The sequence below is a fragment of the Geotrypetes seraphini genome, chromosome 6 (genome assembly GCF_902459505.1).
Source record: "Geotrypetes seraphini chromosome 6, aGeoSer1.1, whole genome shotgun sequence".
NCBI lineage: Eukaryota > Metazoa > Chordata > Amphibia > Gymnophiona > Dermophiidae > Geotrypetes > Geotrypetes seraphini.
The window spans coordinates 146,116,762-146,138,578 of NC_047089.1; the positions used below are offsets into that span (position 1 = coordinate 146,116,762).

Below are 21,817 nucleotides of genomic sequence, written 5' to 3' on the forward strand. Positions count from 1 at the left end.
GGTTTAAGCTGCCAGTCACTGTACCTCCCAAGTGTTGTACCACCTTTCCTTAGGAGCTGGCTTCCTGCCCTACGATCATGCTGGGGCTTAGGCACCCTCTGTGACCTGGGACCTCCGTGAGTGGTTTGGCTTCTCTCATCAGAGTCAGCTGTGTCCTTCCTTCTCCACCCCAACTGACTTTGCCTATAAGGCAAACTCCAGGGTCTGACTCCACCCCTCTCCAAATTGTTCTCAGGTTTCTCCCTGACTTGGGGAAAGGAGTGATAGGGGAAATTAGTGGTTTTCAGAGCCTTCCCTAACTGGCTCTTCAGCTGTGCTGGGACTTGCCTTTGCTTGCATTCTCTTGGCTGAGCCAGCTGTCCTGGCTCCAGGCCGGGTTTTACAAGCCCTGTACTGCATTCTGGGGAGTTTTAGCAGTAGTTTTCACTGTGACAGGAGCTTCCCTGTCACAACGTCCTATTCTTGATTGGCTAAGATAAGTAAGCCTTTTACTAAAGACAGTAGCGTACCTAGGGGTGGGGCAGGGGGGGGGACCACCCCGGGTGCACGCCCTAAGGGGATGCACAGGAGAGAAAGCTGATCGGGGACGACGGGGGACCCATGGGGTTAAATATAACTTGAGCCGCGAGGCTCGTCTTCTGCTCCTACCTGCCCTACCGCTCACATATAGCCGATCGGAAGTCTTCCCCGATGTCAGTGCTGACGTCGGAGGGAGGGCTTAAGCAAAGCCTGCCCTCCGACGTCAGCGCTGACATCGGGGAAGACTTCCAGTCGGCTATGTATGCGCGGCAGGACAGGCAGCAATAGAAGACAAGCCTCCGTGACTCGAGCTACGTTTTGCTGAGAAAGTTGCTAAGATGGGCAAACGCGGAACACAAAAGGGGGGAGGGAGTGCGTTTTGGACACAAGGCATGAACTTGGGAGAGAGGAAGGGAGGGAAAGAGATGCTGAGGTGGGGATGGAATGGGTTTTTGGACACAGAAGTCATGTACTTGGGAGAGAGGAAGGGAGGGAAAGAGATGTTGAGGTGGGGGAGGAAATGCGTTTTTGGACACAGAAGGCATGGACTTGGGAGAGAGGAAGGGAGGGAAAGAGATGCTGAGGTGGGGGAGGGAATGCGTTTTTGGAAACAGAAGGCATGGACTTGGGAGAGAGGAAGGGAGGGAAAGAGATGGTTGTGTACACGGGGAATAGAAGAAAGGAGAATTTTTGGTCATAGGGAGGGAGTGAGGTACAGACAGTGGCATACCAAGGTGGGAGTGGGCTGGAGTGGGGGTGGGGGCGGTCCGTAGTGTCTGTAGTGTATCCAGGGTCTGGTTTCTTGGCGGTTCAGTTTAACTTTTGTCTACATATTTCTATTTTTAGTTTGTGATTATTCCATATTGCGCGAGGGTGTATATCTGTTCTGTGTGTATGAAAAGAACGTAGTTTTCAGTTGGCATTGACTACAGGATCAATTGACTGTGCGGGATCTGGCTTGTTTAGTTTTACAATGTATGTGTTGGTGTTCTAGTGCTCACTGCAGTGTTTAAGATGCTGCCTTTTCCCAGGTACACTCTTGTTGTGCGATATGTGGATTGTTACTAAAAATCATATTTTTCATATAGATGGGGGGGGTCAAAAAATGATGGGCCCCCGGGTGCCACATACCCTAGGTACGCCACTGACTAAAGATTTAAAAAAAAACCAAACTGCTGCATAGTAAGACATTCTTCAGACTGTCTCCTCTGTAGCATATTGTAAAATTGGGCCTTATTTACATCAGATGGAGAAAGAAGAGGCTATAGTCTCTGCGGCAGTTAGTGGAAATGGATAGAATTCCTGAAGTATAATAACCTGCTAAACTGGATTTGAAGGAGAGAGAGACAGATCTTCCACTTCTATCAAGCTAAGCTTAAGAAAGGAAATGAAATGGAACTTGTATACTGCTTTTTTATGGTTACACATTCAAACCAGTTTACATACTGTACATACAAGTACTTATTTTTTTACCCAGGACAATGGAGGATTAAATTATTTGCCCAGGGTCACAGGGAGCAGCCCTGAGATTTGATCCCACAACCTCTGGGTGCAGGGGCAGCTGTCTACTACTATGCCACTCCTCACTTGCAAGAAATTGAGAATTTCCATATTAGGTCAGATCGATTGTCTATCTCAGTGTTTCTCAACTTCTTCAAGCCCTAAGTCTAACATATATCAACTGTGTACTTCTGCCCAAGCTCTGCCCCAGCCCACCCAAGCTCCGCCTCTGACCCACCCCCATAATAGTACTAATTGTAATGCAATTTCTTCCATTCATTTTTCATATACACACAATATAATCTTATTAATACATAATGGTTATAATCTTATTAATACATAATGGTAACCACAAAATTTAAAAAGCACAAAGCATACTGTACGCAGAGAAAATGTTAATAATCATTTATATTCTTTTTTTTTTTTTCAAAGAGGTCAAGGCAGATGACTTTAAAATATGCAATGTCACTTCAGGAACAGCTACAAAAAAAACAGACAAATATAGTGCAAAATATAGACAGCAGATATAAATTCTCAAAACTGACACATTTCAATCACTAAACTGAAAATAAAATCATTTTCCCTACCTTTATTGTTTGATGGTTTTATTAGTTTCTGGTTGCATTTCCTTCTGTCTATGAATCCAACATTTTTTTCTTTCTGCCTCCTGCTCGCTTCCTCTCCTCTGGACCTCATTCCCTTCGCCAACCAACATATCTCTCTGTCCCTCCATGAGTCCAACTTTTCTTCCTCTCTCCTCCACCCTCATTGGCAACATGTCTCCCTCTTTCTCTCTCTCACTGTCCATCTGCCTTTCTCTCATTTCCTCCCTTGCTGCAAAGGGAGTGGGGAAAGAGAGCGAGAGAGGCAGGTCTGGGGGTGGAAAGTGAGCATACTTTGTGCTAATTGGTTAGTGCAGCTTCACTGCCACGTGATAACCAATTAGCATGTGGTTAGTGCATGAGCCCATACCACCTACAAAATGGGTGGTAGGATCTCACATGCTAATGGCCATGCTCTAATGGGAAAATTATCCTCCCCCCATTTTTACAAAACTGTACTGCAGTTTTTAGCTCCGGCCACTGTGTTAACAGCTCTGATGCTCATAGAATTCTTATGAGCGTCAGAGCTGTTACCGCCACAGTCGACACTAAAAATTCTGCTATGGTTTTGTAAAAAAAGGGGGGGGGGGCGGGTAGTGTGTGATCATTAATACAGAAAATAGAAAAATTGGCCATTGTATCTCTGTGGGGAAAAATGGCCTTAGTGCAAGGGACAGACCCGCAAAGGATGCACTAAGGCCACTTTTCACCGCAGTTTGGTAAAAGGGCCCCTACTTGTACACCACTGCGATCTGTTAGTTAGAAGCAGAGGTATAACAAGTCTAAATAAACCATAAATAAAAAATGCAGAAGGGTCCAAGTATGAACAACCAATAGAGCATTATGATGTATTTTATTGGACAATTATGCTGTATGTTGTTTGTAATTGTTCTGATTGCCTATTTTTTTTAAAGTTATATCATGATCTGGGATTGTGCATTCATTTGAAATGGCATCTCATTTCATGTTGATTATGGCCCAAAACAACAGGAAAAAACCCCTGAAATTTCAGGGTTTTTTTTTCCCCCTGTATCAGAATGTATACACTTTTTCTGATATTTCTCCCAAAATGAAAATGATGACAAAACGGAAGCCAATGAAAATTCCTAAAAGCGATATGGGGAAACTAAACAAAAAATTGAGGCCAAGTAGTGAGAGGCATGCCTCCAGTTCTTGATCGATAGTTATCTTAATTTCCGTGAGCAGAAATGGATATTTGATTTAAACACTGTCATTCCTTTTGGATTAAATAGTGAGGTGGAGTGGATGTCTTTAACCTAGTTTTAAAATTTCCCGGTGCTTTGCAGTGTGTTCTGTGTGATTGGTTTAGAAAGTCACATGACAAGCTGATATATAAATAGTCTTACAGACGCCGCCGCCATGTTTAACAAGATTTAAAGCTGGTAGCGGGTCTGAATATCGGTAAGAAGTTATGTTTGAATACTTTTAGCAGTGAATACTTTATTGATGAGATATCTTCGCTTCACTGTTAAGATACTTATCTTTTAATAATTCTTTTATCTAGGGAAGAACAAGCTCTACAGGAGGGACGGACTGCACCTGAGCACAGCTGGGACGAGGTTGCTGGCACGCAACGTCCAGAGCGGCATAGACTTGGCTTTAAACTGAGGAGAAGGGGAAAGCCGATAGTCGATCTGACCTCGACACATCGGACCAAAGTATCGAACAAGGATACTGAACCAGAAATTTGTAAAAGAGGGCTCGGGACTGAGTGGGAACTTTTGGGAAAAGGACACAAGGACGCAATGCAGGGAGCCAATGCACAAACGAACCTAGCAAACAGGATTAAGAGAGAACAACAGGAGCCAGAGGGTCATCCAAACATGGGGAAGCAGGCTGAGGACGACACAGAAACACCGCAGGATGGGGACGAACACAACAATGCTCGGGGGCGGGCAACCCATGAGGAGGTTGGCAGGGTCGCCAAATCACGAGGAGAACCAGCGAAAAAGGCCAACAACCGGGACTTAAATTGCCTATACACTAATGCTAGGAGCCTAAGAGCCAAAATGGGAGAACTAGAAGTCATAGCCAGTACAAGGGACCTGGACATAATCGGAGTCACAGAAACATGATGGACTGATGACAACAAATGGGATGTGGCCATACCAGGGTACAAACTCTACAGGAGGGACAGGACACACAAGAAGGGTGGAGGAATAGCGCTTTATATAAAGGACTCCATACCTTCAACCAGGATGGAAACAACAGTAAGGGCGGACGACTTGGAATCATTATGGATTAAGCTACCTGGAGGAACTGGAGCAGACATAAAACTGGGTCTGTACTATCGCCCACCTGGACAACCGGAAGCACTCGACCAGGACCTGGAGGCTGAGCTGAGGCAGGTATGCAAAAGCGGAAGTGTGATGGTGATGGGGGATTTCAACTACCCTGGGATAGACTGTAGTATTGGACACTCAAACTGCATGAGGGAGACCAAATTCCTGGAAACTACGAGGGACTCTTTCATGGAACAGCTGGTCACGGAACCAACACGGGGGGATGCCACTCTTGACCTAATCCTCAACGGGCTAGGGGGACCTGCAAAGGAGGTGGCGGTGCTAGGACCCCTAGGAAACAGCGATCACAACATGATCCAGTGCAAGCTGGAAATTGGATCATCCAAGGTGAAAAGAACCACAGCGACAGCACTCAACTTCAAAAAAGGGAATTATGATGGCATGAGGAAAATGGTGGGAAAGAAACTCAACAGCAGCGCAAGGAAGATGGAGTCTGTAGAAAAAGCCTGATCCCTACTCAAGGGCACGGTGCAAGAGGCACAGAACCTGTACATCCCCAGATTCAGGAAGGGGTGCAAAAAAAAACCGAACCAAAAAACCAGCGTGGATAACAACTGCAGTGAAAAAAGCGATAAGTGACAAGAAAGCATCGTTCAAAAAATGGAAAAAGGATCAAACAAAGGACAACCAAAAGGAGCACAAAGAACACCAAAGGGAGTGTCACCATGTGGTTAGGAAAGCTAAAAGAGAATATGAGGAGAGACTGGTGGGGGAAGCAACAAACTTCAAATCGTTCTTCAGATATGTGAAGGGGAAGCAACCGGCAAGGGAAGAAGTGGGGCCATTGGATGATGGAGACAAAAAAGGAGTGGTAAAGGAGGAAAAAGAGATAGCTGACAGGTTAAATAAGTTCTTCACGTCAGTCTTCACGAGGGAGGACACATCCAATATTCCAGAACCGGAGGACATCGTAAATGGGGATCGGGATGAAAAGCTGGTCCAACTAGAGGTAAGCCAAGAGGATGTCCTCAAGCAGATAGACAGACTAAAGAGCGACAAATCGCCAGGTCCGGACGGCATTCACCCAAGGGTATTCAAGGAACTAAGGAACGAAATAGCAGAGCCACTTCGCCAAATATGTAACCTATCCTTAAAAACTGGAGAGATCCTGGAGGATTGGAAAATTGCAAATGTCACGCCCATCTTCAAGAAGGGTTCAAGGGGGGACCCGGGAAACTACAGGCCGGTGAGCTTGACCTCGGTCCCGGGAAAGATGATGGAAGCACTGATTAAGGACAGTATCTGTGAGCACATAGAAAACAATGGACAGCTAAAGTCGAGCCAGCACGGCTTCTGCAAGGGTAGGTCATGCCTCACAAACTTATTGTACTTCTTTGAGGGGGTAAACAGCCAGGTGGATAAAGGGGAATCCATTGACATCATTTACCTTGACTTTCAAAAAGCCTTCGACAAGGTACCGCACGAAAGACTGCTTAAAAAGCTGTGGAAACACGGGGTGCAAGGGGAGGTCCACCGATGGATCAAAAACTGGCTGGCAGACAGGAAACAGAGGGTTGGAGTAAAGGGCCATTACTCAGACTGGCATTGGGTCACGAGCGGAGTTCCGCAGAGGTCGGTGCTGAGACCGCTCCTGTTCAATATATTTATTAATGACCTGGAGGCGGGAACAAATTGCGAAGTTATTAAATTTGCGGATGACACCAAACTCAACCGCAGGGTTGAAACCATGGAAGACTGCGAAGATCTGCAAAGGGACCTAACGACGCTAGAAGAATGGGCCAAGAAATGGCAAATGAGCTTTAACGTAGGGAAATGCAAGGTCATGCATGTAGGGAAAAAGAACCCGATGTTCAGCTATAAAATGGGGGGATCACTGCTAGGGGTAAGTAACCTTGAAAGAGACCTGGGAGTGATGGTAGACACATCTTTGAAGGCGTCGGCACAGTGCGCCACAGCCTCAAGAAAAGCAAACAAAATGTTGGGTATCATTAAGAAGGGTATCACGACCAGGACAAAGGAGGTCATCCTGCCACTGTATCGTGCAATGGTGCGACCGCATCTGGAGTACTGTGTCCAGTACTGGTCGCTGTACCTCAAGAAGGACATGGCGGTACTTGAGGGAGTCCAGAGAAGAGCAACTAAACTGATAAGGGGTATGGAAAACCTCTCATATACTGACAGACTGAAAAAGCTGGGGCTGTTCTTCCTGGAAAAGCGGAGACTTAGAGGAGACATGATAGAAACCTTCAAGATCCTGAAGGGTATAGAAAAGGTAGACAGGGACAGATTTTTCAGATTATGGGGAACCACAAGTACAAGGGGACACTCGGAGAAATTAAAAGGGGACAGATTTAGAACAAATGCCAGAAAGTTCTTTTTCACTCAGAGGGTGGTGGATACTTGGAACGCGCTTCCGGAGGCTGTGATAGGCCGGAGCACGTTACAAGGCTTCCAAGAAGGTTTGGATAGTTTCCTAGAGGATAAAGGAATTGAGGGGTACAGATAGGAGTAGCGGTAAGTTATAGGGATAGTCTGGGACCATTGCTCAGGCAATGGGCCTGATGGGCCACCGCGGGAGCGGACCGCTGGGCGAGATGGACCTCTGGTCTGCCTCAGCGGAGGCAACTTCTTATGTTCTTATGTTCTTATATCTCCTTGAAACAGCCCTAGTGAAATGTGGTTCCATGTCGGAGTCCCGTTCAGCGATATGATAAAGCTAAGTTCTAAAACTAATTTGTTTCAAAATATTTGTAAACTTTGATGAATTATATTTAAATTAATTAAACAATCTAAGATTTCTTCAATAATAGGACGGTGGTTGGGATATGACCAATGAGGAGGCTAGCTACGCTTGAACTCTGTACCTTGACTGATTTTATTATGTACAGATGTAGCCACTGATTTTTTAGACCGCTTATTCAGATTTCTAAGCAGTTTACAATATAAAATTACATAAAAGCAAGGGATACTAAATAAGTGGTTTTCAATATAAAATTACATAAAAGCACATAAAAACAAGGGATACTAGATAACGTCCAAACATAATAGAAGGTTTTGATGTAACGTACGGAACTACTTCAGACATTAGGGTAGTGGGGAAGAACTACAATTATTTATAGAAAAGGAGCAACATAAAAGGGAAAGACAATAGGTTAGGGTAAAAAAGCAGTTATTTTAAATTTTGCCCTTAAGAGGACAGTTGTTATCCAAAAGCATCTTGGAACAAGAATGTTTATAGTTCTGATTCAAAACAATTTAAAGCAAATTCACAGTGCAAATGGTTAGGCAGCGAATTCCATAGGGTAGGGGGAGTAACCGCAAAGTTATTGGAATACGACGTATTAATCGATTTTAAAGAGTGTATGACAAGAAGATTCTGAGAAGTTGAACGGAGGAATTTTGATGTGCTATGGGGAATTAGAAGTCTGTTGATGAAATCCGGTTGATTATTTAATTTTGTTGTGAGTGTTAAGAGTAAAATTTTATAGCTAATTCTATGTTCAACTGGTAACCAATATGCGTTGAACAAAAGGGGTGAAACGTGATCATATTTTTTTGCACCACAAATGATCTTAATAGCTGTACTTTGCACGATCTGGAGCCGTCTAATTTCCTTTTTTGTGAATGATGCGTAATAAGGATATTAATGAATTGCCTCTGGCTTACATGAAATATTGAACTTGAGATTGTGGTATATCAGATAAATCCACTATATCAAAGGTTCTTCTATTATCTAGCATACTATTAAATGAGGTTATTTTTGATTTTTGTCCAGTTCTTCAGAGAAACTGGTTATGGCAATTTATTTATTTATTTAAAAGGATTTATATTCCACCAATCACAGAGTTGTAAAGTGCATCACAACAGGGATGTGGAGCCCCCCAATTTTTGTTTTGTCTTAAGTCACAAGACTTTTTCTATAGCAGTAGAGGTGTTTAGCAATCCACAGCTGCAAATTATATGGTTGACAAAATAAACAGTCCTCATCTCCATGACAACCACAATTGATGAGTTTGCAGGAAGGTAAATAGATTGTAAACTCTGTCCAGCAGGGATTGTCTCTTTATGCGTTTGTGTACAACGCTGAGTAGATTTAGTAACACTATAGAAACTATAAATACAGTAGCATTTATAGCAGGGATGATAGCTAAGAAGGGCTTGTGATCACCTGATTCCAACTTATAGGGAATTCCTCTTTGGTGTTTGATCTCCTGTTTCAACATTTTTCATTTATCAGCTGCTTAGAAACAAATGTTGATAGACCAGGATGAAATCACTTGTGCTTTTTGATTTCAAGCCAGGAAGCCTCGACCATGGCCAAGAAGAAACAATAGAACCAGGGTTTAGGCTAGTCCTGGACTTGCTTCCTTCTCTTGAGTGCAAGTGCAGAAACTCAAGCATACCGTAGGTCTTGGCATTGTCCTGTCTGGATGCGTCTATTAGAACTAATGTTTAGTGCAGCTGCAAGTGTTAGGGATGGTCATTTCCTCTTATATGATAAATACTGCCTGCAAATTGGATTCCTTTTAATTGATGGGGTTACATGTTGACGAGGTGGTACATAAGATATTTTTTATATGATATATTTTTGGAAAAGGGAGGAAAGGCATCATTAGGAACATTAAGAACTTCACAAAAGTACTTTTTCAAAACTTCTTTTGCTGATAAAGAAGGAATCTTTGGGAAGTTCAAAAATCTAAGATTATTCAACCGCATATTATTTTCCATCATTTCCACCTTTCTCCTAAGATTGATATTGTCTTTAATCAGTGTCTTTTGAACATGATTTACTTCACTTATCTTTTTATCTATTTTTTCCACATTAGTTTTCATCAATGTATTTTCCTGTTTAAGTCCATTTATTTCATTTCTTTGTTCTAGGAATTTATCTTCTAGTGCTTTAATTTGTGGTGACAATGTTTGTCCCAGAGTAATTACCAAATCCCAAATAGAGTCTAGGGTAACATTCATGGGTTTAGGAACAGAGAATATACTTGCTTGCATTGTCCCAGCTTCCACAGCAATGACAGTCTTCTCCCTCTGGGAGCCTTGTTCTATTTCATGTTCCCTCGTTGTTCTCACTGCAGTCTCCTCTTCCTCCGGTGCTACGCCCATTTCAGCCTCCCGGGAGACGAAGTCTGCCTCCTCGGACTGACTACTCTCCCGTGGAGAGCTAGCACGCTGCGGCTGAGGGGGCGGGGTTCTGGCGTCGGGGCTCAGAGTGGACTCTAGCCCAGGGAAGCTTGCCGTGACCTCACTCCTTCCCGGCGATTCCAGCGGGCGACTCCCCGATGCAGCTGCAAATATATTATTTGCCAACATCAAAAAATTCGGAAGAACAGCGTCCACCAGAACAACAAGGTCAGGGTGAACAAATGGATATAACATTATTATTGGAATCTTCAATGAGGGAGGTAGCTATTCCAGCTACCCTATTGGCTACGGTGGTTTTATCACCAGATAAAAATTGGATATTACAGCTTTATTTTAAGAACAGACATAAAGAATTTCTTGGATGTAAAGTTCAAATATTTCCGGATGTGACAAGGGAATCCCAGAAACGAAGGAAGGAATTTTTGCTTCTTAAGCCTGGGGTTGCGGCAATGGGAGCATCATTTCTTTTACGATATCCTTGTAAATGCATTGTAAAGTATAAATCTTGCAATTATATTTTCTTTGAACCTTCACAGCTGACAGGATTTCTCTCCAGGAGGGGCCTTGAAGGGGATTAAGAAAATCTCAATGCATAAATTTACTCTTGGTCCATTCTCATCTGACCGCCTAATTTGTAATTTGAATTTCTCTTTTTCCTTTAAATAGTTTCTCACTCAGGAACATCTTGGATCTCAAATTTTTGGGACTTTAATTTTGATTGAGTAAATAGTAATTTTGTTATATAAATGTTACTTCATTTGTTTTATGTTATGTTGACTTAATCATACTCTGTACAAGAAGTTTATTCTTGATAATATATTCAAAATAAATAAAGAATTAAAAAAAAAAAAGATATTTTTTATATGGTGGTTGATTTGAAAAGCTAAATCTTATTTTTCACAGAGTAATTTGCAATAGAAGTATACTATGATTTTGGCAGTTATTCAGTATTGTAAAATATTTTTATTTAGCCTCCCTGCTAAACTATTACACCATTTGCAGGTTTTGCAGAATATGGCAGCAACATTGATTTTCAATGAGAGAGGTGGTAAAAGGGATACTCTGTTATAATGGCTGTCTATTGAGATGTGCATTCATCTTTTGCTTTTAAAATTTTATATGGGCTGGTCTCAACAAATCTGATGGGTTCATTTAGACCAAGCTTGTCCAACCTTTTTCTCTCAGTAGTCGAGTTTTATATTTTGTAACATTCAGAGAGCCAAAACATGCAGTGTTGTATTTTGCCATATGCTTCGTCTAATAGAGGCAAAATACAAGTGTCATCCCCTCCCAGCCAGTCTCTTTCTCTCTCTGCCTCATCAACCTGCATAAGAACATAAGAACATAAGCAATGCCTCCATTGGGTCAGACCTGAGGTCCATCGTGCCCAGCAGTCCGCCCACACAGTGGCCCAACAGGTCCAGGACCTGCACAGTAGCCCTCTATCTATACCCCTCTATCCCTTTTTCCAGCAGGAAATCATCCAATCCTTTCTTGAACCCCAGTACCGTGCTCTGCCCTATTACGCAACTCTGGAAGCACATTCCAGGTGTCCATCACACGCTGGGTAAAGAAAAACTTCCTGGCATCCGTTTTGAATCTGTCCCCTTTCAACTTTTCCGAATGCCCTCTTGTTCTTTTATGTTCTGAAAGTTTGAAGAATCTGTCCCTCTCTACTCTCTCTATGCTCTTCATGATCTTGTAGGTTTCTATCATGCCTCCTCTGAGTCTCCGCTTTTCCAGGGAGAAGAGCCCCAGTCTCTCCAATCTTTCAGTGTTTGAAAGGTTTTCCATGCCCTTAATAATTCGTGTCGCTCTCCTCTGGACCCTCTCAAGTATTGCCATATCCTTCTTAAGGTACGGTGACCAATACTGGACACAGTACTCCAGGTGCGGGCGCACCATTGCCCGATAAAACGGCAGGATGACTTCTTTCGTTATGGTTGTAATACCCTTCTTGATAATACCCAACATTCTGTTTGCCTTCTTCGAGGTTGCTGCGCATTGTGCCGTTGACTTCATTGTTGTGTCCACCAGTACACCCAAGTCTCTTTCAAGGTTACTTCCCTCTAATACTAATCCCCCCATTTGGTAGCTGAACATCGGGTTCTTTTTCCCTATATGCATGACCTTGCTTTCCCTACATTGAAGTTCATCGGCCATTTATTCGCCCACTCCTCCAGTTTGTTTAGGTCCTTTGTAGTTCCTCACACTCTTCGGCAGTTCTAACCCTGCTACAGAGTTTAGTGTCATCCGCAAATTTTAAAACTTCACACTTCGTTCCCGTTTCCAGGTCATTAATAAATACATTGAACAGCAGCGGTCCGAGTACCGACCCCTGCGGAACTCCGCTTGTGACCCTCCTCCAGCCCGAGTAGTGACCCTTCACTCCAACCCTCTGCCTTCTGCCTGCCAACCAGTGTTTGACCCATCTGTGTATGTCCCCTTCCACCCCGTGGTTCCACTGCTTCCTAAGTAGCCGCTTATGGGGTACCTTTATCTAGTCTACTTGCTCTCTCTTATGTACTCCCTCAAGCTTTACCCAGTCTCTTTCCCCTCACCTGGCTTCAGTTGCACTTCAAATGGCTTCCTGCTTCCCCAGTGTGACTCTGCTCTCTGCAAGGCTGAGGTGCATGGTGCTGGATGTTCAGGTTAGTCTCATGGTTCCAAGTCTCATGAGACTTTGAACTGTGAGACCAATCCAAACTTATGGCACTGCTCAGCTCAAACTTACAGAGATCTGAGTCATGGGGGGAAAGCAAGAATCTTGCCATAGGTGCCAGAGCACTCCCAATATTCTTTCTAACACTGCCCAGACATCACAGCTGAAATCTTTCTAAAGTAGAGCTGCAGGGGAAATCAGGAAGAAAGACAGCGTCTCTGTAGCTACTGCTCCCACCTGCAGTCCATTGGTCAGACTTTCCTTATCTAGCCAATAAGCTGCAAAAGAAGCAGGACTAGTAGCTTAGGAGAACCATTGGTCAGACATTCCTTAGCCAGCCAATAGGCCACAGGGAAAAACAGGACAGAAGGATGGTGTCTCCTAAACTACTGATCCAGCTTTCCCCTGCAGCCTATTGGCTGGCTAACTAATGGGCTAATAGCAAGGAACAAAGAAAAACTGAAGTGTAGGTTGGACAGGCTTCATGCCTTAGGTTTACTTTAGAGAATAGGAGAAGTGTTGAGGGGGGCTCTGGGAAAATAAAGAGGAAGCAAAAGTACCACAGACATTGAGCGCTGGAAGAGATGGGTTGTGAGGGGTAGAAAGGCTGAGGGAAGACACATAAACTAAGAAAGGGAGAACAGAGCTGAAGCGAATTCAAGCAGGGAAGGGGGCATAGGCTAAGATACAAAGATAAGAAGGTGAGGGATAAGCTGAAGAAAGAAAAACAGAGGAGGACATGGAGAAGAACTGTGTAGGGTTCAAAGAGCAAGGAGATGAGAAAATGGTTCTGAGAAGAGAGAGGATCAGGTTGGAGGGTTTGAAGTGGCAGGAGAGTTGAAACTAGGAAGAAAAAAGAATCAAGAATAAGCAAAGAAAAGATAATTTTCAGATTTTTTTGAGGCATGGTTCAAATCTATCAGCTGCTCCCCACAAGTAAGTGAGCCCAAGAATCACTGGATAGGAATGTATTATATTGTTAATTGAGCTGAGTCAGTTTTGGGTATCTGCTCTTTTCTTCAATCTTGCAGTCACAGGAATAAGTAAGGGGAAAGAAGTTTGGGGAAAGGGAATGAGGTTGTGGAAGCATGGAATTCCATGAACTGGAAATCTTCCTTTTAAAACTTATTTGCTCTTGGCAACTCAGGTATTGAGAAGTACTATGGTCAGGGATTGAACTGATGGGGAATGGAGATAGGCACTGTTCCAGGTCCTCACAAAAATTAAAAATATAATTCCCCATTATATCCCACAGGAGGTAGAAATTGGCACTGGGCTATGTGAGTCTAAAAATGTAGCATGGCAACAACAGTAGGAAAAGTTTGTAGGAGATCACTGAAAAAAGTTGGAGGGAAGGGAAGAAGGGACATATTGACTCACAAATTCTGTATATTTTTTGTTTTGGCTCTCTGGCGTTCCTCGTGTTTAATTGCTAAATCCTTGTTCATGGCTCTTAGTAAATCTCCACAGCCATCTCTCAGATCTCAACTCGGTTCCCTGAGCTGGATGATTGTTCTTTGACCATTGGAGCAATATCACGTAGGCAGCCCCAACAAAGTGGCTTAGTATTAGTGCATATTTCTATGCCCTAGGCCAGGGGTAGGCAATTCCGGTCCTCAAGAGCTGGAGCCAGGTCAGGTTTTCAGGATATCCACAATGAATATGTGTGAGATGGATTTGCATGCACTGCCTCCTTGAGATGCAAATCTATCTCATGCATATTTATTGTGGATATCCTGAAAACCTGACCTGGCTCCGGCTCTCGAGCACCGGAATTGCCTACCCCTGCCCTAGGCTGCTGGAATATGTTTTCCTTCTCGACACGTAATCTCTGAGGTTTCAAACTGTGATCCTTGCTGTGCTTCCAGAGCTCAGGGTTGAGCATGCGGCAAAGAATCTCATGTAGACTCATTGGCCTGTAATCTGTGAGTAGCAAGGAAAATGCTGCAGTGCGAAAGGGGATGGCAAAGCAATCCCAGAAAACACGAATGTGCCTGGAGCCAGGGAGAGCACAGCAGGGAAAGGATCCATGCCCGTGGTCAATAGGGAGTCACAAATTGAAGATAAGTTAAACCTACCAAGGACCTAGTCTCACCTGTAGAAGAGAATGCGAAGTGCAAAGTAGAGAAGGAATGGGTGAGCAAAACCTGCATCGAACAGCAACTGGTTAGGGAAAAGTGTATTGAAACTTTCTGGTGAGGGTAGGGGACAAAGGGAAAGGAGAAGCAGAACTGGCAAAAAAAAAAAAAAAAAAAAGATTTAGGGAATGGAGCAGAAAGAGCTATTAAATTTCCTGTCCCAAAACATCAAATTATGTCTGTGCCAAAGGAGAAAGAATTTGTTTGGATCCCTCTCCAATATCACCAGGCAAGAAAGACTCCTGCATGCCTGGTGTTCGTGAATAGATCTTGTATTCATCCAGGCTGACTAGGACTGAAGGTGCTGTCTCTAAGTGATTTTGCCTTTTATTTATTTATTTGGTTTATTTATTTATTTTTTTTAATTCTTTATTCATTTTCAAATTTACAATAAGTGTAACAATATATCCAAACAAATTAACAATAAATATAACACTTAATAATTATCAATGGTACAAATAATATGCTCTTATCTCCCACCCTTTCCACCCTTTCTTATCATATAATCAATACCTTATACAATATGTAACAATAAATTTACCCTCCCCTCCCCTCCTCACAATCAGACTGGTAAATTTAAGGGAAAAAAAATAAAATGTCATCTAATCGGTACAATACTTTGTAAATGGCTCCCACACATCCTGAAATTTCCTGAAAAAACCGTGCTGTATTGCAATAAATCTTTCAATTTATTTGGTTTTATGTCCCGTCCTCCCCAAAGAGCTCAGAACAGGTTACATTTTAACAGTTGCGGTTTTACAATATGCTGTTACTTAAGAGTACTCTTGGAACATTGCATGGAGTTTTCAGCTTTTCTAGATAGGGGAAAGATAGTACAAACTTACAAGATAGCAACATTACAAGGGCATCATCCTGAATAATAAAACCCTTACCGCACATGCGCAGTAGAAAATCTGTGATCCCTGCTTCCGTGAGATCTGACTCTGTGCCGAATTCGATTTCTGGTGCGTGCCCCACGCCTCAGGATAAAAGATGCTAACAGCCTTTAGCTGCCGTCATGTTTCTATGCTATGTCTATGCATATAGAAAAAACAAGCAAGCCTTTTTTAAATTGGACTAACTTACAAAGCCACACTAGCATTTTTAGTGCCAGCCGTGGTGTAATGAACTCTGACAAATTCGTATGAGCATCAGAGGTCTTACCCCCACTACAGGCACTATAAATGCTAGCGCGCATTGTAAAGGAGGACCTTAATGTAGTTTATGATTAGCTTTCGAAAGTAACCCTCTTCCTCCTCAAATAAGAAACCCAAAGCAGATCCTAAGGGCTCCTTTTACAAAGGTGCGCTAGCGTTTTAAGCGCGCGCTACCCAAAAAACTACCACCTGCTCAAGAGGAGGCGGTGGAGGCTAGTGCGTGCAGCATTTTAGTGCACGCTATTCCGCGTGTTAAGGCCCTAACGCACCTTTGTAAAAGGAGCCCTAAGTTTCTGGTTAATGCAATCAGCCTTTAGCATTTGGATGAGAAATATGGCTTCGGCTAGATATATAATTATAAAATGCTAAGCGCGCATGCGCACTCTCACCACGTGTTCCCTGAGATCTGATCTGTCGGGATGTGGCGGCAAGAGTGCGCATGCGCTACAGGAGGAGGGCTTAAAGGAGCAGTGCTGGCGGCGGTTGCCAGGAGGAGGGCTTCGAGGCGAGGCAGCTGGCGGCAGAGGGCAGACGCCGGGCCAGGATGGTGGCGATCGCAGAGTCCTGCCATTGAGACAGCCCCTCTCAGGCCGCGAGAAGACGCGGATGGCGGCGGAGGGAGCGATCGCAGAGTCCTGCCTTCGAGACGGCCCCTCCAAAACTGCCCTGCCAAAATACATTTTCAGGCCAAAAACCAACATCAGAGTTTACATTCCTTTAGAAAGAAATGCAAGAACGACTGAGTTCCACCCTCCAAATAACCTCTATCCAGGCAGTAGCTTGAGCTCAAGTTGAATTTGCCTTAATCCATTTAGCCAAGGTCTTGAAGGCTGCCTTTGGGGTATAACCGCACTTCCTTTTGGTTTTCCCTCCCCCTTCATTTTTTTTTTTTTAATGATATGATAGAACTATGCTGTCTTCCTTTTGTCTCCTTCATTGTTTGTATCAAAGACAGTCTCCTACATTATTTGAATTGTTTAAGTCAAGTCTCTCTGTTTTCAATTAATTTTAGTTATGCTTTATGCAAACTACTTAGGATGTATTTTAAATTTGAAACCTTTGCGCAGATCAAAACAAAGAGCCAGACAAACAGCAGGCGGAGGGGGGGGGGGGTCTTCGTGGGGGGGGGGTGGGGCGCCGGCACCTCTTCTCCTCTCTACATACCTCTTTAAATGTTCGCCAGCGCACGGAGCATATTCCGTTCTTCAGATAAGCTACTCTTAGATTTACCCTTCTCCTCCACTGCCAATTCCATAGGGGACATGTGAGGGAAGGAGGCTTTACTAGCACCCGTTAATGTAACGGGCTAAAAAACTAGCATAAAGAAAGGGAGAAGGGCTGCTGCTGGATAAGGGGAGCAGTGAAGGGGTGGTGGTGGACACAGGGGAGGTAAAAGGAAGGAATAATGGACAGGGGGAGCATGCAAGGGGTGGACAGCCAAGGAAAAAGAAAGCGGCTAAGGAGAGAGAGAGAGAAAGAAATAAAGACACATATTCTAGCACCCGTTAATGTAACGGGCTATAAAGCTAGTATATATATATATATAATCTTATGTTCTTAAAATCCTCCTGTTTATTTGTTCACACTCTTCTTACAATATTTTTTACTAGCTGATGTCATAGTAGTGATATGCTTTGAAACGATTTTCCTGTCTAAAGGCATGGGAAGAGGAGAGACTTGCACAGAGTGGCGGTTAGAACCTAAATGGCCTGGGGTACAAGATGTATGCAGATGATAGTCAGTTTTATTTTCCAGTTAGTGATAAGATTAATGTTGCAGATCGATTGAAGCAATTTATGATTAAAACTGATGCGTGGATGCAATCCAATAAGCTGAAGTTAAATGTGATGAAAACAGAAATTTTGATGATTGGTAAAAAGGTATCTCTAAGGAAAGATCTTCTGTGTGAGTTTGATAAAAATTACTTGCAGTGAAACAAATGGTTCGGAACTTAGATTGTAAGCTCTTTCAAGCAGGAACTGTCTCTTCCATGTTTTTGCTGTACAGCGCTGTGTATGTCTGGTAGTGCTTTAGTGGGTGATGAAGTGATATGATTAGTAGTAGTGCTGATTGAGGCCTATCTCTTGGGTAGGGTTAACAGACATCCGGATTTTCCTGGACATGTCTTCTTTTAGGCATCCAGATGGCTTTTTAAAACCAGGCACTTTGTCCGGGTTTTGAATAGCTGGTGAGATTGGGGCCGTGGCTGGAGTGCAGCTGCACATGCGCGGATGCACTCCAGCCCTGGCCTGAAGAGATGAGACAGAACGTGGCAGACCCAGGGGGCAGAATGGGGCGGACCTGGGGGTGGAATAGGACGGGGTCATGCATCCTCTTTTACCAGATGGAAAATCTGGTAATCCTACTCTTGGAGAGCAGGTCTCACATGTTATTCGCTCATCATTTTTTTCATCTTGGGTCTTGATGAGATTAAAGACGATTCTTCCAGCTTTTGAGTTTAGACTTGTGGTGCAGGCTTTAGTGCTCAGGAGATTAGATTATTGCAATATACTTATCCTGGGGATAGGAAAAATGAAAATGAAAGTGTTGCAGACAGTACAAAGTGCAGCAGCCAGGATGATTGTGGGTGGTGAAAGTTTGATCGCATCACTCCAAAGCTAAAATAGCTTCTTTGGCTGCCAGTAGCTTCATGGATACAATTTAAAACTCTTGTACAAATCTATCACTGCCTGTTTTTATCAACCCCTACAGAATTTAATCCAGTTGTACAAGCCATCACGTACTGTATGTTAAGATCTGAGATGACTAGGAAAGTGATAGTACCAGATTTATGCAGAATACTTTACACAGACGCCATATTTCATTCCTTTTCCATTGCAGGTCCATGGTCGTGGAATAACCTGCTATGGTATGTTCGCTTCAGTACCGCTTTACAACAGTTTAAAAAAATTTTGAAGACCTACCTTTTCATTAAAGCTTTTTCACTGTAATAATAGTTAGGTTCTTTCACCATAGGAAGGGTTTTAACTGTCTTGAAGAATCAATATACTTGTTTGAGGAAAGATTGTGTATGTTTTATTGTGAGCTGCCTTGGTAAAAGGCGGCATGTAAGTACAAGCAGTGCCCGAGTTAAAACGCCTGGCTTAAGTATGACTCGTACTTAACAATGTGGTTGCGGCTTCATTTGATTTCACTGAGCAGTATTTTCAGTGGCATAGATTCCTACACTTCTCCTGCAGTAACCATTATCTCTTCCTCTCTCTATGATATCCGTGACTATCCCAGGCTTTCTTGAAATCAGACAGTCTCTGTCTCCACCACCTCTTCCGGGAGACTGTTCCACACATCTACCATCCTTTATGTATAAAGTATTTCCTTAGATTACACTTGACCCTATCACCTCTTAACTTCATCCTATGCCCTCTCATTCCAGAGCGTCCTTTGAAGTAGAGAGTTGCGCAGGGACAGAAATCCCACCCATCCCCGCCAGGATCCTCTCCGTCCTCACCCGTCCCCGTCAGGATCCTCTCCATCCCTACCCATCCCCGCAAGGAATTACCTCCATCCCCGCCCGTCCCCATAAAAAGCAGCAATTACTTTTGACAGGATCGTCAATTCCACAGTTTCTTTTGTGTTTGCGCTGTTGTTTTCCTTGTGGAATCTCTTTGGTGGAACCCTTTTTTTGTTTTCTGTTCAGGTAATTATCTTATAAACCCCCTCTTTTACTAAGGCTGATGTGTCCATTATATTATATGGACGAACCCTGCTTCCAAAGCCTTCCAGCCCCGTGGGAGTCCCATTGGCCAGAGGGGGGTCCCGTGGGAGTCCCACGAGCCAGAGGGGGTCCCCATGGGAGTCCCGTGGGTTAGGGGGGATTCCCGTGCAGACCTCTACTTTGAAATGAGACTCAACTCATGCACATTTACATCTTGTAGGTATTTAAACGTCTCCCCTCTCTCACAGCAAGGATGATCCTGGGTTGTTCAAAGTTTGAATGTATAGGGCTAGATTCAGTAAATGGCAATCAAAGATCAGCGCTGAACATCGGTGCTCAATGACATTCCATAATGGTACTCAAGATGAGTGCTCATGAATGAACAGCATTGAGTGCCGATTTTCTATGTCTGCTGATAACCCAGATTTAATTGCTGGTGCAAAATTTGAGTGCACATTCCCTGTACTAGAACACTGAGTGCAAATTTTGGAACATCCCTGATCCACCCACGCACCTCCCATGGCCAAACCCCCTTTTGGATTGCACACTATGGGATTTGGGTGCATATTGTTGTAGAATAGTGAGTGTATCACAAACTGTGTGCCGCAGCAAGATTCCAGGTATGCCGCAAAAGAGACAAGTCAGTCACTGCTGGCACCGACGCTAGCGCCTTTCCTCCTCTCTGCACCCCTCCCCCTGCGATGGAGGGATTTCCAAAACCTGGCAGTTTGTCCAGGTTTTGGAAGGCCTCGGAGCTCAGGGCCGCATCTACAGGGTCTCTGAGCATGCGCGGATGTTGATGTGATGACATCTACGACGTCCACGCATGCTGAGAGGCCCTGTAGACATGGCCCCGAGTTTAGTGTGCCGCGGCGGAAAAAGTGTGCGAGACACTGGAATAGTGTGTAGCAAGATGAGCTTGATATCAGTTAGCACCCTATTATTGGCACTAATTGGCCTCGTTAGCTAATTTAGGGCCCCTTTTATCAAACTGCGTATGGGGTTTTTTATCGTGAGTCGCTATGGTAAAAGCTTCGGCACTCATAGGAATTCTATGAGCGTTGGAGGTTTTACTGCGGTGGCCTGCGATTAAAAAAAAACCCTAACGCAGCTTGATAAAAGGGGGCCTTAGTTGGGTGGACGCACATCTTAGATCAGTGCACAAATATCGGCATCCAATTTTGGGTGCTATATATAGAATCCAGGGTATAACATCAGGTCTGAAACAGTTACACTGGCAGCTGATGCCATGTAGAAATCAGAATAAAGTGTTGACTTTCATTTCTGGGCTATTACATCTGGCAGGCCCATTGTATATGTCACAGGCAATAAGACCTCACAGATTGTTAAGAATGTTGAGATCTGAAAGTGTGGGATATCTTTCAGTTCCCTTACTGGCAGACATAAATTTTGTACAAACTATGAAGAGATGCTTTTTCGATGGCAGCACCGCTACTATGGAATAAACTCCCTGGATATTTGCGCTTGTGCCCAAGTTTGCAACACTTTAAAAAGGCATTAAAAACTCACTTATTCTTGCAAGCTTTTGTAGATGTGTGATGCTATGATTGTGCAGATTTCAGTTTCTGGAGGTTTATATTAGTGAGAGTGGTTACGTTATAAATAGTCGTATATGTGTGGGTTTTATTAATGTATATTTTATTTGTAAGCCGCATAGATTCAAGCATGGTACAGATTTTATAAATATATAAATCCCTTTTCTTTGCATACCAGCTGGTGGAAATATCTTGTACCAAAGCATAAGAAACTCTCTAGGCAAAATTTTAAACATTAGTCCAGTGGTGTACCTACACTGCAAAATTGTCCATAAGTTAAAATCTAGACCGTGAAAATATACTACCTCTGAAAGGAAACATGTTTCTTTTGCTGATTAGATATTGGAAAACCATGTTATTACAGCTGCTTAACTTTTTGCAGGTAACATAATCTCTCACTGGAGTGCCTTTAAAAGTCATCATGTTGCTGGTGAGGAGAAGGTTGCTTAACATACCATGCAGGAGTTAGTCCCCAGTAGCAGTAGACTGGTCTGACCTGTTTACACTCTTTCGGTGTTGAAGGTACAATACTCACGATAGATGCTTAGGTTTCAGTTGTTTTTCTTCT

At 43.4% G+C, this 21,817-nt stretch overlaps 1 protein-coding gene across 1 annotated transcript in view; it reads right to left on the reverse strand.

The window, feature by feature from the left end:
* Nucleotides 1-154, reverse strand: part of RFX8 (RFX family member 8, lacking RFX DNA binding domain) — a 169,325-nt gene extending 169,171 nt beyond the window's left edge. The window contains exon 1 of the mRNA XM_033947736.1: nucleotides 25-154. The gene's annotated coding sequence lies outside the window, so the exon portion shown is untranslated. The remainder of the gene's footprint in view (nucleotides 1-24) is intronic.
* Nucleotides 155-21,817: the final 21,663 nt, after the last annotated feature.